This window comes from Juglans microcarpa x Juglans regia, chromosome 6S (assembly GCF_004785595.1).
Source record: "Juglans microcarpa x Juglans regia isolate MS1-56 chromosome 6S, Jm3101_v1.0, whole genome shotgun sequence".
NCBI lineage: Eukaryota > Viridiplantae > Streptophyta > Magnoliopsida > Fagales > Juglandaceae > Juglans > Juglans microcarpa x Juglans regia.
This window is the reverse complement of record NC_054605.1, coordinates 8,737,828-8,751,288: the sequence shown is the minus strand read 5'-3', so window position 1 is coordinate 8,751,288 and position 13,461 is coordinate 8,737,828. Positions and strand designations below refer to the sequence as shown.

Here is a 13,461-nt window from a genome sequence, read left to right as displayed (position 1 = left end):
AACAGGCCCACGGGCATGTCATGGGGCCTGCCTTGACATGCCCAGGATGCCCAAGGAGGTTGGTGACCAAACCAACCCATTCAGCATGGCCAGCGCGCACAGCACGCGCAACCCAGCGCGCCCAGCACGTGCGCGCAGTACGCCCAGTCCGCGCCCTGCGCGCGCACGCCTCACCCACGCCCAGCGCGCGCGCAACGTGCATGCCCCAGCACGCCCCACGCGCACGCTCAACGCGCGCGCGCCCCAGTACGCCCAGCGCCCCAGTGCCTAGACCCCTGCTTGGGCCATGCCAGCCATGCCAGCGCCCAGACCAGCCCAGGGCCCTGTCAGCTAGCCTAGCCCACCCATGGGCTCATGCATGCCTTGGGTCAACTTGGCCATGCCAACTATATTATTTTTTATTATTAATTTTTATTTAATTATTTATTTTCCAAGGGACCTATTGGGGGTTTCCAACTTGTAATCCTTATAAATAGGACCCTTAGTCTTTACATTCACATCTTTTGGCAAATTCCCTAGTGGGTAGACTATTTTGTTCTTGAGATCATCTTTCAGTGCTAGAGCACTTGGGCTTTTTGGGTGCAATTCGTGAATCCCAAAGAGAGGATCACACCTTGCAATTCGTGAATAGGTGTGGTTCAATCCATCTATCTTGTTCTTGCAACTTGGTGCAATTCTTGAATTCAAGTTGTGTTTATCAATATATGAGGTTTATTTAATTCTTGTGCAATTCGTGAATCAAGTATTGAATTATCTTGTTTGTTCTTTGGTTCATTCAAATAGTTAAGTATTATTACTTTTGCTCTTGAGTGTTCTTCATTTGTTCTTTGTGTTCTTCATAATTTTTTGCTCTTCCAATCCATCCAAGCCACCAAAGTCGTCCAGCACATTGTTTGTCACTTACCGTATTTGAATTGCCTCTTCAAACCCTAGCCTAGCCGAAACACACTTCCCCCCTTGGTGGAAAGTCCAATTCGGCTACTACTTGCCTTATTTGGACTTGACCTAGCCGCCCACTCCACTTGCCAAACTAATGTTTCTATAATTTAGGAACCCTAGTTGACCCAAATACTTCACCATACTCGGCCAAGTCCTTTCCAAATTGAGTTCCTAGATTTTAGGAACAACTTCCAACAATCACTCTCTAACCTTATTCGGCCAACCCTAGCCGACCACATCCTTACCCTAACCCCAAAACCCTAAACACAAACCCTAGCCAATTCCATCATCTAACCCTTGACCTAGCCATCCATCAAGAGTCCTCTTTGGCAACTTCCTTAATTCAAGGATAGTTGACTCAATCCCATCCAATCCCCTAATTCTAGGAACTTCCCTAGAATCACTCCATCTCTCCAATCACTCATCCAATTCCTAAAATCTCTCGAGGCTCCCTAAGGTGATTCCTTCCTTTTAGGAGTCTTGACTTCCTCCAATTCAAATTCAAATTCAAATTGCCCTCTTCACTCAAAGATTCCTTCCATTTTTCTAACTTACCATATCCATTCCTAAGCCAACCAAACCCTAGCATCATCCTAAGCTCAAACCCTAAGCCATCTCTTGCTAATCTCGAAATCCATCTTAGCCACCCCACAAAACCCTAGCTACACTACACCATTCTTACCCAAATCACCATCCAAGTGGCCCAAACATCAAGGGTAAACCTTAGGCCATTCCCATTGCATCAATCACCCATAATCCTAAGCCAATCTTCCAAGACCACGCCTACCCTAATTCCACCATAGTCCACGGCAACCCTAGTTGCCTCCAACCCGAACCCTAACCTCATCTCATCCATTCCACCATAGCCTCCATCATCTTGGCATTTCACTCAAGAACAAGTCTAGCCACCCACATTGATTTTCCTTAGCCTAAACACTTAGCCTACCCAAATACATCATCATTCCATCACTTAAACACATCAATTTGTGGAAGGCTAAGTAAGTTGGCAAGGTCACTCGGTCGTCATCTTCACCAAGGCAAGCTAGTGGACCTTAGTGTTAGGGACAAGACCGGGGTGCCTAACACACGTATAGTGGGAGACACTAACGGGAAAACTCAGCGGTAACTATAGCACTATCCCTAATTAAATATACTTTTAAAATCAGGTTAGCAAAGCTAACTGACAAGTCAAATCCAACCTCCAACAAACAAAAAATATAAGAATTAAAGCTCTATAATGAAGTTAAGCCATACGACAAATAACCTTAGATTTAGAGGATCGAAGAAATTAATGAAAGAACTCACAACCAAATTAAGGATTAGGGAGTTCCAGAATATGAAGATGGAAAGTAAAATCTAAGCAGCCCATTGCATGCGAATCTTTAGAAGATGAATGAACAAAAATCGAAGAATAAACAATTACTGCAGAAGAAAGAAGGAAACAAAAGAAAAACTGTGAAAAAGAATCTTACGATAGGTGGTGCCGGCCGGCATGGTCTTCGATGACCCAACCAGCCACGACACAGACATCCTTCAAACCATTAATGTCACATTCACAAAACAAAGAATCCCAGAAGTGACAAGAGTCAAAGGACAAAACTGCAAAATAAAGAAATCCCATCTGGAAAGAGAAGAGAAGGAGCGCGTGCAACTTCTTTACTGTTCATTCGGTGACCCATTCAAATGGCGGGGTTGAGATCATATATTCTATTAATTTTCTTATTTTATTTTTATCTTCTATTTTTTATTAGAATTAAAATTAATAAATTAAATAATACAATTATGTTGATTGATTTAAAATAATTATAATCGATTCATAAAAAATAAAAACAGATAGAAGCATTTTGTCCATTGCACCATATATAATGGGTGGGATGCATGCATGGGTTGAATTGTTCTCTCTCTCCGTTGAGTTCTAGGAGTCGTTGGTATTTTTACTTTAAACTGCGACCTTGCCGAGAGGAGGGAGAGAAAGTTTCACTCCTAGCCTGAAAGTTCTTCTTCCTCTCATTCTTCCAACACGTACGATCCCAACATTTTCGGTACGTCAATCTATTCTTCCCTGATCGAGGTTTTGTTCTGATTTCCTTTCTTTTTGGTTCTGAAGCAACCTGTTTGTGTATTTAGGATCTTTTGAGCAGTCTTCATTATCTGGATGTTTTAAAGTTGTGTCCGTTCTCAAATTTTTTTTTCATTACCTCGTGATGTGGTGGGAAGATTTCCTGCAATTCTCCACGATATTTGAGCTCGTTACGAAAAAATTATTTATTTGTGATTAGTTATTTTTTACAAAATGATTATTTATTATTTAAATGGGTCTGTTTTTGTAATAAATAATTATTTTCGTCATAAATAATCTGTCATAAATACTCGTTTTGTTTGTAATCGGGATTTATATTTTGTGGAGGACAGAAGTGTTGCATCTCAAAAAATGCTTGATTCTAGCATTTATTGCTAGCTAGGAGATTATAAAGCTTATCGAAGTGTAGCGGCCGCAAAAACTATTCCATCTCAGTTCTATTACGCTGACTAGTAGCTATGTGGCTTCACTCATTATTTTCCATAACTTCGCCTTCAAACCTAACAGGTGACAGTGCCTCTTGGTCAAGAATAAAATTGAAAATACACATTTATTTTTTTAGTAACTGTTGGATTAGCACGTTAATTAGGGCATGTTTGAATATAACATAAGATAATGAATAGTTGAGATGTTCGGGCATAGTTGTAAAATCATTTTGAGAGATGTTTTGATAGGTTGGATGAATAGTAACAAAAAATTTTATGTTAATACAATAAAATTATTTTTAAAAATTAATAAAAGGAACAAAAGAAAAGAAAACGCAACAATGGTGGCTGCCACTACGTACCCGCAGCCCGATCTAGGCAACAATGGTGATGGCCAGTCGACACTCTGACATCTATGGTCGCCAGACTGGCCACCTCGAGATGGGAGCCACAGCGAGGTGGCTGCTCCTTTTCTTTTTATTTTTTATTTTTGCTTGACTTATTATTTAGAAAATAGTTTTATGATGTTTTGGTATTTTTGAAAATTCCAGTGAATCTTTATATTTATATGTTTGAGATGAGATGATCTTTAACGGAAAAACTTTTTCGACTTTTGAGATGAAACATACTAAACAAACAAGCCCTTACAATGCCATTAGCAAGTTTATTGGGTACGCTTATAGTCCTGCATGCCGGATACATTAATTCTTAGGAGAGCTCGCTCTGTTTCAACTTTCACTTCTCACCCGCAATATCTTTAATGATTAAATCGGTCATTGAATCTTAAATTGGTCATTGAATGGAGCCCCACATTTCAAATCTAAATCCATAATTCCATCATAATCATTCCTAATTACCCCATTAACTGATTGTGAATCCATAATTTTATCGCAACTCTTCAACTTGTTAACGAATTTGTCCATAAATTCCGTGTGCAATCATACTATTCTCATTCTTTTGTCCAGTAAAATCAGATTTTTGGTCTTCAAACTTCGTCTAAAAGTTTGCCGTATATTGTTTATCATCTTTTAGCAGGAGCAGCTACTGTCACATCCATCGTAAAACTTTTTTTACATAACAATGGCGGAATCCATTTTGTGCAAAAGGAAGCTAGAAGGCAAAGTGGCCATAGTCACGGGCGGTGCTAGTGGTATCGGGGAGGCGACTGCATATCTTTTCGCCAAGCATGGTGCACGTATGGTGGTGATTGCTGATATCCAAGAAGAACTAGGCCAGCAGGTTGCCAAATCCATTGGCTTGAACTATTCCACATTCGTACGTTGTGATGTTGCTAATGAAGAGCAGGTCGAAGCTATGGTAGAATTGACGGTCAAGAAATATGGGCAGCTTGACATCATGTTTAGCAATGCAGGGATTACTGGTAGTTCAGATCAGACCGTACTTGACCTTGACTTGTTAGCCCTTGACCACCTATTTGCGATCAATGTGCGTGGCATGGCTGCATGTGTAAAGCATTCAGCACGTGCTATGGTTGAAGGGGGTGTAAGGGGGACCATCGTGTGCACCGCAAGTGTAGCAGGAAGCAAGGGTGCAACCCAAAAGACCGATTACTATATGTCAAAGCATGCGGTGCTTGGGCTCGTTAGATCGGCAAGCAGGCAACTAGGGAAGTATGGGATCAGGGTGAACTGTGTATCACCCTCTGGAGTCGCGACACCATTGGCATGCAGTTTACTTGGAATGGATGCAGAGCAAGCGGAGAAAGCATTTGAGCCGCATGCAAGCTTAAAAGGAATTGCACTGAAAGTGGGCATGTGGCGGATGTTGTGCTCTTTCTTGCATCTGATGATTCTGGTTTTGTCAATGGACATGATCTGGCAGTTGATGGGGGCTGGCTTGACTAGGCCAATCAAGATAAGTATTAATAGGGATTGAACCATCAAGACTCCAAACCCCTAAAACTGTCGTCTGGAAATGAAATCAAAGGCTTTAATGATATTAGTATAAGAAAAATAGGACAAAAGAAGTGTGTACATATATACATATATTTGTGTATGTGTATGTGTATGTATATATGTATGCATGTATGTCTGTATGTGTTGGTATTTGTTTTTCTACAACAAAAGCTTCGTGTTCTAGTCATTTTTGACAAATTAATTTTTAAATTTCAGGTATTTTATTTCTTTCAAAAAATATATTTTTTTAAAAAAATATTTATGTTTTAAAAATTCATTGATTTGTATTGTTTAGTTTATATTTTTCTAAAATATAATTTTAATTTTAAAATGTTCATATATCTTTTCAACCTTTATTTTGTTACAAACATCATGTTTTTTTCTTTTTTATAGTTATAGGTCTAAGGGTTTGTATTTTGCTCTGCGAGGATTAAAACTTTAAGCGAGTCATGCGCTTTTCAAAGCTAGCGAGATTTTTATTTTGCCTAGTGTAACGCCCCAATGGAAGACCCAAACCACATGGTCTAAACTCAAAAAAGTGTAATGCCCCGATCCCGGATAGATCGGAGAGTTACTCATCACTCAAAATCATTTTTCAACCATGTAGTTATAGACTCCAAAGTTTTTAATAACACGTACAACTCACTGTTTCAAATCAACTCACTGTTTCAAATCAACTACTCCAATAGGATTAATCTAAACACCACAAAAATCTCAAAATTAACATCAACCTTCCAACATACCAAGTCAATAGAGCAAAACAAAACTATGGAATAAAATCTCCAATAACCAAAATACAATCTTTGTATTTAATCCACTATCTCACGTAACCTTATACATGATTTCTAATCTTGATTCCCAGCTGTACTATTAAAATTATCTAAAAAATGTTATGGAGATAAGGGGTGAGTTATCAACAATTCATTAAGCAGAGAACATAGTATGTAAACATGAGCCTTTTCAGAAAGTTCGGTATACAAAAACAAAACATTTCATTTTCATATGCAGATCTCAGAAACGTGTTATCAGAAAATCAGAGTGACTTTTCAGTCTTTTCATACTCAAAAACCAACTGTTTATATTCAAAGATCATTTTCAAATTCAAAAATTATTTTAATATTCAAATACGCTTTGGCATAAAATAATTGAACATCTTCATCTTCTCATATCATATTGTATCGTATCATATCACATCATATACCATGTTTAACCCCTGTGGTAGGGTTGTGCTATCCCCGGTGGCCAAAAATAGCATCACTTTCCAAATTCCTCAATATCCACTTAATATCTTCGACTAAGATATTAAATTCTAACTTATTTACTATTGAAATCAAACTATAAAATTTAATACTAGATAATATAATAAAAGTAATATACTTTAAAACCCTAATTATCTTCTGTAATAATATTTATACTTAAAACCAAGTCTTCACATAGTAAATTAAAAACCAAGCCCAACGTATAACCAGGGGTATTTTGGGAAATATTCATATAATGCATGGGTTCTTTGGTGAGTACGTTACAAAAAATAAACTTCTAAAAATACAAAACATAACCCATGACAACACTAAGCTCACCGGGAGAGAAGGAACCGCGACGGGGCTGGGTGGCTGAGGTGCATACTCCGGGTAGTTGGGTGGCTGCGCACTGAGAGAGAGAATTTGAGAGAAACAGGGAGAGACAAAGAGGAGACCGTGGGGAGGATTTGAGTGGGCTTATCGAGAGAGAGCAGTGGCTTGGGGCGGCGTGAAGTGTCCGATAGTGTTTTCTGTGCAGGTGGTGACGAAGTGGAAGGGACTGGCACTGTGAGGTGGCTGGGTTGTGGCTTATGGTGGGGAAAAAATTCTATGTTTTCGGTGGTGCAAAACAGAGCACCCCGTCCAAAGCTTTTTGGTGGTTGGGCATGGTGGTGATCTGAGGGAAGAGCAACGATGTGGTTGGCTTGGCTTCGGAGTGGTGAGGTTACTGGACTTAGCGGAGGTTGTGGGCTGCAGGGAGGCAGTGAGGGTGCAACTTTGTGGGAGGTTACGGCGTGGACAAACACGGCAGTGGGGTTACTTTCGGTGGTGGTGGTTGGCGATACGGTGGGGGTGCATGGGTGTAGCGACGTTATAGGGCATGGTGACTGCATGGAGGCTACAGTGGTTGGCTTACTGGTTTGGGTGTTTTCGTGCATGGGTTGGGGCCTTCATGCATGCCTTGCGTTGATTTTGTATGGGGGAAGCGAGTTGAGTTTTGGTTAGTGCCAAGCTTGGTGGTTCTCGGTTTACAGTGGGTGTCGTATGTGTTTCGTGGTGCAGGAGGGAAGCAGTTGATGGTTGCTACGATGAGTGTATTCTAACGTTGGGATAAAGAGGAACTAATGTGAGGGAGATGGAGGCTGGGTGGTTTCCGTTCAGGGCAGTTTCAATGGTGAAGAGGAGGGTTACAGTGGTCTCCATGGTGGTGTAGTGGCTTGAGGATCTGTCGTGGATGGTTTAACTCCTGGTGTGGATGAGGGTGGTTGTCCGAAAATCTAGGTTTGTTGCTTTGTTTTGAGTTGTCTAAAATAGAGGTTTGTGCATGAGTTGGTCGTGTGCCTAAACTATTTCCATGGTGTTCAACGGCGGAGAAGAGGTTGTTGGTGGAGGAGCAAGCGTTAGGGGTGAGTGAAATTCTCTAGCAACGTGGCCGGTTGGGCAGTGGGGCTCGAAGTGATCCCATGCGGTGTAAACTTAGTGGCTGAGACGTGGGGAATCGAGGGTGGTTCCTACGGCAGCGTGGCTTTTAACCTTATCATGTCACTGTTGTGCAGTGGGTGGGGGTTACGACGTGATGGCCAAAACTGTTGACGTGGGTTGTTGGGCTTCACATTGGGACAGACATTCTCAATGGCAACAGCCAGCCTCGGCTGAGGTCGTGCATAGGGGCTTGCATGGTTGTTCCTACGCGTATCTCAGGGCATGGCTATAGTTGCATGGGTGAGTGAGAGTCTAAGTGTGTGACGGAAAAGAAAAGGAAAACAAAACAAAACCACTGAGACATGGGGAAAATGGATTTAAGGTGGAGGGATTTTCGGAAGTGAAGAAACCTAAAGGAAAGAAAAAAAAGGTCTGGCAAGAAAACTGCAATCAGGGAAGAAGACACCTATCAAAACAACATCGTCGTGGGCCTGGCTTGCCTTCTGGTTTGAGCTTAAGCTCTGGATATTACGAAAGGACTAGTCAATGATACAATTGGAATTCCATTGGAACCATAGAAAGAGTAAGAACTTCTCATTCCCAAGTAATGTGAGATCACATACACCACTACCATTATCTTTATCATATGAGAAATCACAATTTACCCACATAAATTCCCGATGTCCTCGTCGGGTAATGTTCGTTGTAGGTGGCACGGCTCAAGTCCCATATTTCTGGTTGGGATAAGCTCTGATACCATTTGTAACGCCCCAATGGAAGACCCAAACCACATGGTCTATACTCCAAAAAAACTAGTCAATGATACAGTTGGAACCCCATTGGAACTTTATAAAGAGCAATAACTTCTCCTTCCTAAGCAATGTGAGATCTCATACACCACCTACCCTTATCTTTATTATATGGGATATCACACCTAAAGTATCAGATTTTCCACCATTAATTTTCAAACTTTCTTCTAGTTCTAAATATGCTTCCTTTGGGAATAACTCCACCAAATAACCTCGGCTAAATATTAGGACGGGGCAACGGGGGCCCATCCATATCTCCCGCCCACCCCGCATGGTACCAGGCGGGACAAGGGCAAAAAAGTTAAAATAGAAAGGGTAGGTTGTGGCTAGGTTATTGTGTAACAATCCCTTCCTAGAGATGGAATGAGCTGCTACGTTTCGTCCTACTTTTTTTTTTCCCTATACGTAAATAATATATTAACAATTTACAAAAGGGACTTTCTCATTTTTCTTTTATAACTTTGAAACTCAAAATAACATGTTTGTCAAAATATAAGACTCTCATTAGTTACATATTAAAAACCATAACTACTTTCATGGTAGGAACATCTACCCAGTTTACAAAATGCTTTTCTCAAAATACATAGTCCAAACAGTTTCACAAAATCAACCAAAATCTAAACTTTATCTAGAGACCTAACCCAAGGCTACTACTAAGCATCCGTCTCTCCTTCCTGAGTAGTGTCTTGCTCTGCAACCTCATTTTCGTCATTACTTGGACGTTTAAAACGTTAAATATAAAAGTGAGTCTAATACTCAGTAAGCAGTAGACCATACATTTAAAATATCATACATCAGTTATTGATTTTTTGAAAAATCGTGCCAGTTTTAAACATTTCAATTAAACATTCTGAGTCAGTTTTCACTTTCCTTTTGCTGGTATACACTATTATGCCCTGTGTGTTAGAGTTAGCGGTCTTTTAGACACGATTTCGTCCGTAGTAGTGGGTTTGGAATCCCTCAGTCAGGATGGCACCACTGGGTGCACTACCAATGGAACCAATCCGGCATTGCAATCTATCCCTTTCTTTTGTACCATCATCATTCCATCATTGGTACTTACGTATTTTCATACATAAAACCTTCATTTCTTTTTTCTTTCCTTTTTCCTTTCATAACATTTTCATTATCTTTCTTAGTCCAATGTAGTATGCATTTTCTTTCATAAAAGAATTCATTTCATGCTATAACTTTATATTAAGAAAATCACTAGTTTTTAAGAAAACATGTACTTGATAAATCTCATTATCTCAACCTTAAATGTGAATGCTTTGCATCATACTTATACACACATTTATAATTAATAGGATGCTTAACATAGGCTACCAAGAAGGCTTATACATTATATACATTTACTTTTTTATTACCAATAAGCATTTGAAGAAAATAGAGCATTTAGTAAAAGAAAATATTGTTTAAGAAGCATGATCATAGCTACTTACCTCCAAGCTCAACCTTTGTTTCTTTTTGCACTTCAATAAATCTAATTCAATAAAATGGAATGAACATATCAATACCCACTTCATACTAAGCTTTACTAACCATACTCTTAGCTAGTTGTTTACTTTAAATCCAAGAAGGAAGTAAAGCATTTTCCTTAACTTTCGCTTCACTTAGAGAAAGTCAACTACAAGACACAATCTCTATCCTTTCAACTCCCTTCCATATCAAATAAGCTCAACAAGAAACCAAGTCAATCCAACTTTATTCCTTCCTTCCCACTGTCCATTTCTTTAAGGTATTACAATTTCATGTTATACTTCCATACTTAGCTCTAAGTCAAGCCATTTAACTCTTCATTTCAAGCAATATTCTAGAGAAATTCATTAACAGGTTTAATAACATGCTTGTTGTCCAAAAAGGGCTATTGAGTTTTCTACATGAAAGATAGATGAAAATCATGGATTAAGAATGTATAGATTATAGGAATTTGCTTGGAAATTGAAGTGAAAAAGAAAGTGTCAAAATCTGGAAAATTTCACCAAAATGGATATTTGACAGCTTTTGGTAACCTTGTTAGAACCAAAATATGTGAAGAACTAAAGCTTACTTGATTGCTAGTTTTGCCCCTTGTTTTTCAGTATTTTATCATATAAATAAGTAACTTTTGTTGAGTGAAAGATGAAATGTAAAATAGAGATGAAAATGGGCTGGTTTGAACCCAAAACATAATGCATAGCAGAAAATTTCTGCACTAACTTGTACAACAGGCAACTTGGTTGTATTCTTGCTTTAAACTCCCTTCGTTTAACCATAATCCCAACTACATAAACAAAGGATACTAGTGTTGAAGAAAAATTAAAAGAAATATCATTTTTTGTGTAAACATAGCATAAAACGGAAATGATAGTTATTGATAAACAGAAAATTCTAAGAGAAAACTTACTAGTTTGAATGAAATCTTTGGTTGTTCACTTTGGTTATATTACCTTGAGGAAAAAGGTTAAAAATACATACTAATCTCTACTGGTTTAACACATAAAAATGAAAGCTTAAACATAGTTAAAAATGTGATTCAAACTCAGGATGAAGCAGAGTAAAGCTATAACAGAATTCTTTTTGTAGAACGCACAACTGGGAACAAAACAGGGCAGAAAAATCATCTCACCTCTTCAAGCTGTAGGTTGAAGGATTTATTATTCCTACCTTCCCTCCACTTAGTTACACACCCAACTAAACAAGTATTAGAAGCAATATGTGAGAAAATCCGAAGTTGGAAGTCACTAAGAAAATTTGGACAACAACAGGATTTTGTTTTTCAGAAATCAATTGGTGTTGCTGCTGTTTGTGCTTAGCATAGACCTAACAAACAAAGGATTTGGAATTAGGTTTTTACCTGACTTAGCCTTCTCCCCAAGGGTGTGAACTGGAGCATCAAAGCAAAAGATAGAGGTTTGAACTGAAAGAAATGGTGGAATGAGGATCTTGGCTGGAACTTGCAGAAATTTCAGATAATAAAACTCTTGGTTTCTATTTGGTGTGTAGAGTGAAATCCCTAAGGAAAAATGAATCGAAAATGGGTACTTACATGAGTTTAGTCTTCTTCTTGAGAAGATCTAAGTTAGGGTTCCACTCAAAGAGCAGAAAGGCGAGCTGAAGAGAAGTAAGAAGAAATGAACGCCTAAAGCAAGGAAGCAGAAAGGACCCTGTTTTTGTCTTTTTTGTTTTTGAAATAGAAGTGCTCATGATCTATTTATGAATAATGTTGGCAATCAGCCATTACAAGTTCAGAAATAGAAGAACAAACAGAATCAATATCAATTCTTTCTTCATCTAATCGCACTGCTACCCTTGCAAGTTCATGTGCAACTTGGTTGGCATTCCTCTTGACATGTCTCACCCTCCAATCAGTACCATCCAACAGCTGTATAATGTCTGCAATGATAGGATTGTTACTGTAATCAAGCTCCCTCTAGTTATGTATTACAGATACAACATTTGAAGAATCTCCTTCAAACAAGCACTTAATCAGCCCAAGATCCTTGCATAACTTAACTGCTTCAAACAACCCCCTTGCTTCAGCCATATCAGCATTCGAGCAAAAAGACATAGGTTTCATCAAGCTTAATAACACAGACCCTTCCCAGTCTCTAAGCACAATGTCAATTCCAATCCTATTTGCTTGTTTCTGCACTGCAATATCCTAGTTGATTTTTATAAACCCCTTAGGTGGTTCCTCCCATCTAACTGCAACATTTGAACCTGAGACAAGGTGACAAGTGGTGGCCTCCATAGCTTGCTGATATAGATCACATTCATTGACAGCATGCTAAAACAAAAAAGAGGGTGAAGTAAATTGCTCTTGATGAATACAGGAATTCTTTCTGTGCCATAAAGAACGAGTCACATAAGCAAAACAAGCAAGATCCCTTCCTTGCAACCTGTCAAGCATCTGTTTAAAGATATGAGCGAAATCAACATCAGTAATAGCCATTTTCTGCAAAATCTTATCACCCATCATCCAAACATCCATGGCAGCAGGACATGCCCATAGAATATGCCCAGTGGATTCAGGTTCTAATAAACAGATAGGACATAAATTGTTCTCAATCACCTTTTTTTTGTAAAGATTCAACTTAGTTGGGAGTGAGTTTGAAATAGCTCTCCACATGAAATTTTTGACAGAGTTAGCAACAGCTAAAGCCCACAATTCTTTCCAACAAGGGTCATACTCAGCTCGAGTAGAGGTCTTACCATAAATACTGCAAGTTTTTTCCATATAGAGATGATATGCACTTTTGACAGAAAATAATCCATTCTGAGTCCCTTTCCATACTAGTCTGTCTGGATTCCCCAACACACTAATTGGAATTTGTAAAATTGCTGCAGCCTCCACTTCATTAAAAACAGACTAGACCAATTGGACATTCCACCAAGCATTCTGTTTATCAATTAGTTCCTCAACCAAAGCATTAGGACCCAAAGTCTGAATTTGAGATTGAATCATACTCGAGTTGGTCCCTGGAATCCATCTATCCTGCCAGATGTGAAGCTGACTACCATTCCCCACCCTCCAGATGAGACCCTTTTTAAGAATCCTTAAGGCTTGCCAAATGCTTCTCCACATATAGGAAGGTCTTGACCCCAAGTTTGCTTGCAACACTGAAAACGAGGGAAAATACTTTACCTTAA

At 39.1% G+C, this 13,461-nt stretch overlaps 1 long non-coding RNA gene and 1 pseudogene across 3 annotated transcripts; one reads left to right on the top strand and one right to left on the bottom strand.

The window, feature by feature from the left end:
• The first annotated feature begins 4,524 nt into the window (after positions 1-4,524).
• On the top strand, positions 4,525-5,380 carry LOC121237802 (annotated as a pseudogene).
• A 4,025-nt stretch (positions 5,381-9,405) lies between these two features.
• Positions 9,406-11,970, bottom strand: LOC121237307. 3 transcript variants are annotated; one of them, XR_005934900.1, is made up of 4 exons: positions 11,858-11,970; positions 11,666-11,758; positions 11,438-11,480; positions 9,406-9,543 (listed from the first exon to the last, which is right to left on the bottom strand). It is a non-coding gene; the product is annotated as an uncharacterized LOC121237307 (long non-coding RNA). The 3 variants fall into 3 exon arrangements; XR_005934899.1 differs by having other exon boundaries at positions 11,666-11,764; positions 11,858-11,945; XR_005934898.1 differs by lacking the exon at positions 11,858-11,970 and having other exon boundaries at positions 11,666-11,851.
• Between the last annotated feature and the right edge of the window lie 1,491 nt (positions 11,971-13,461).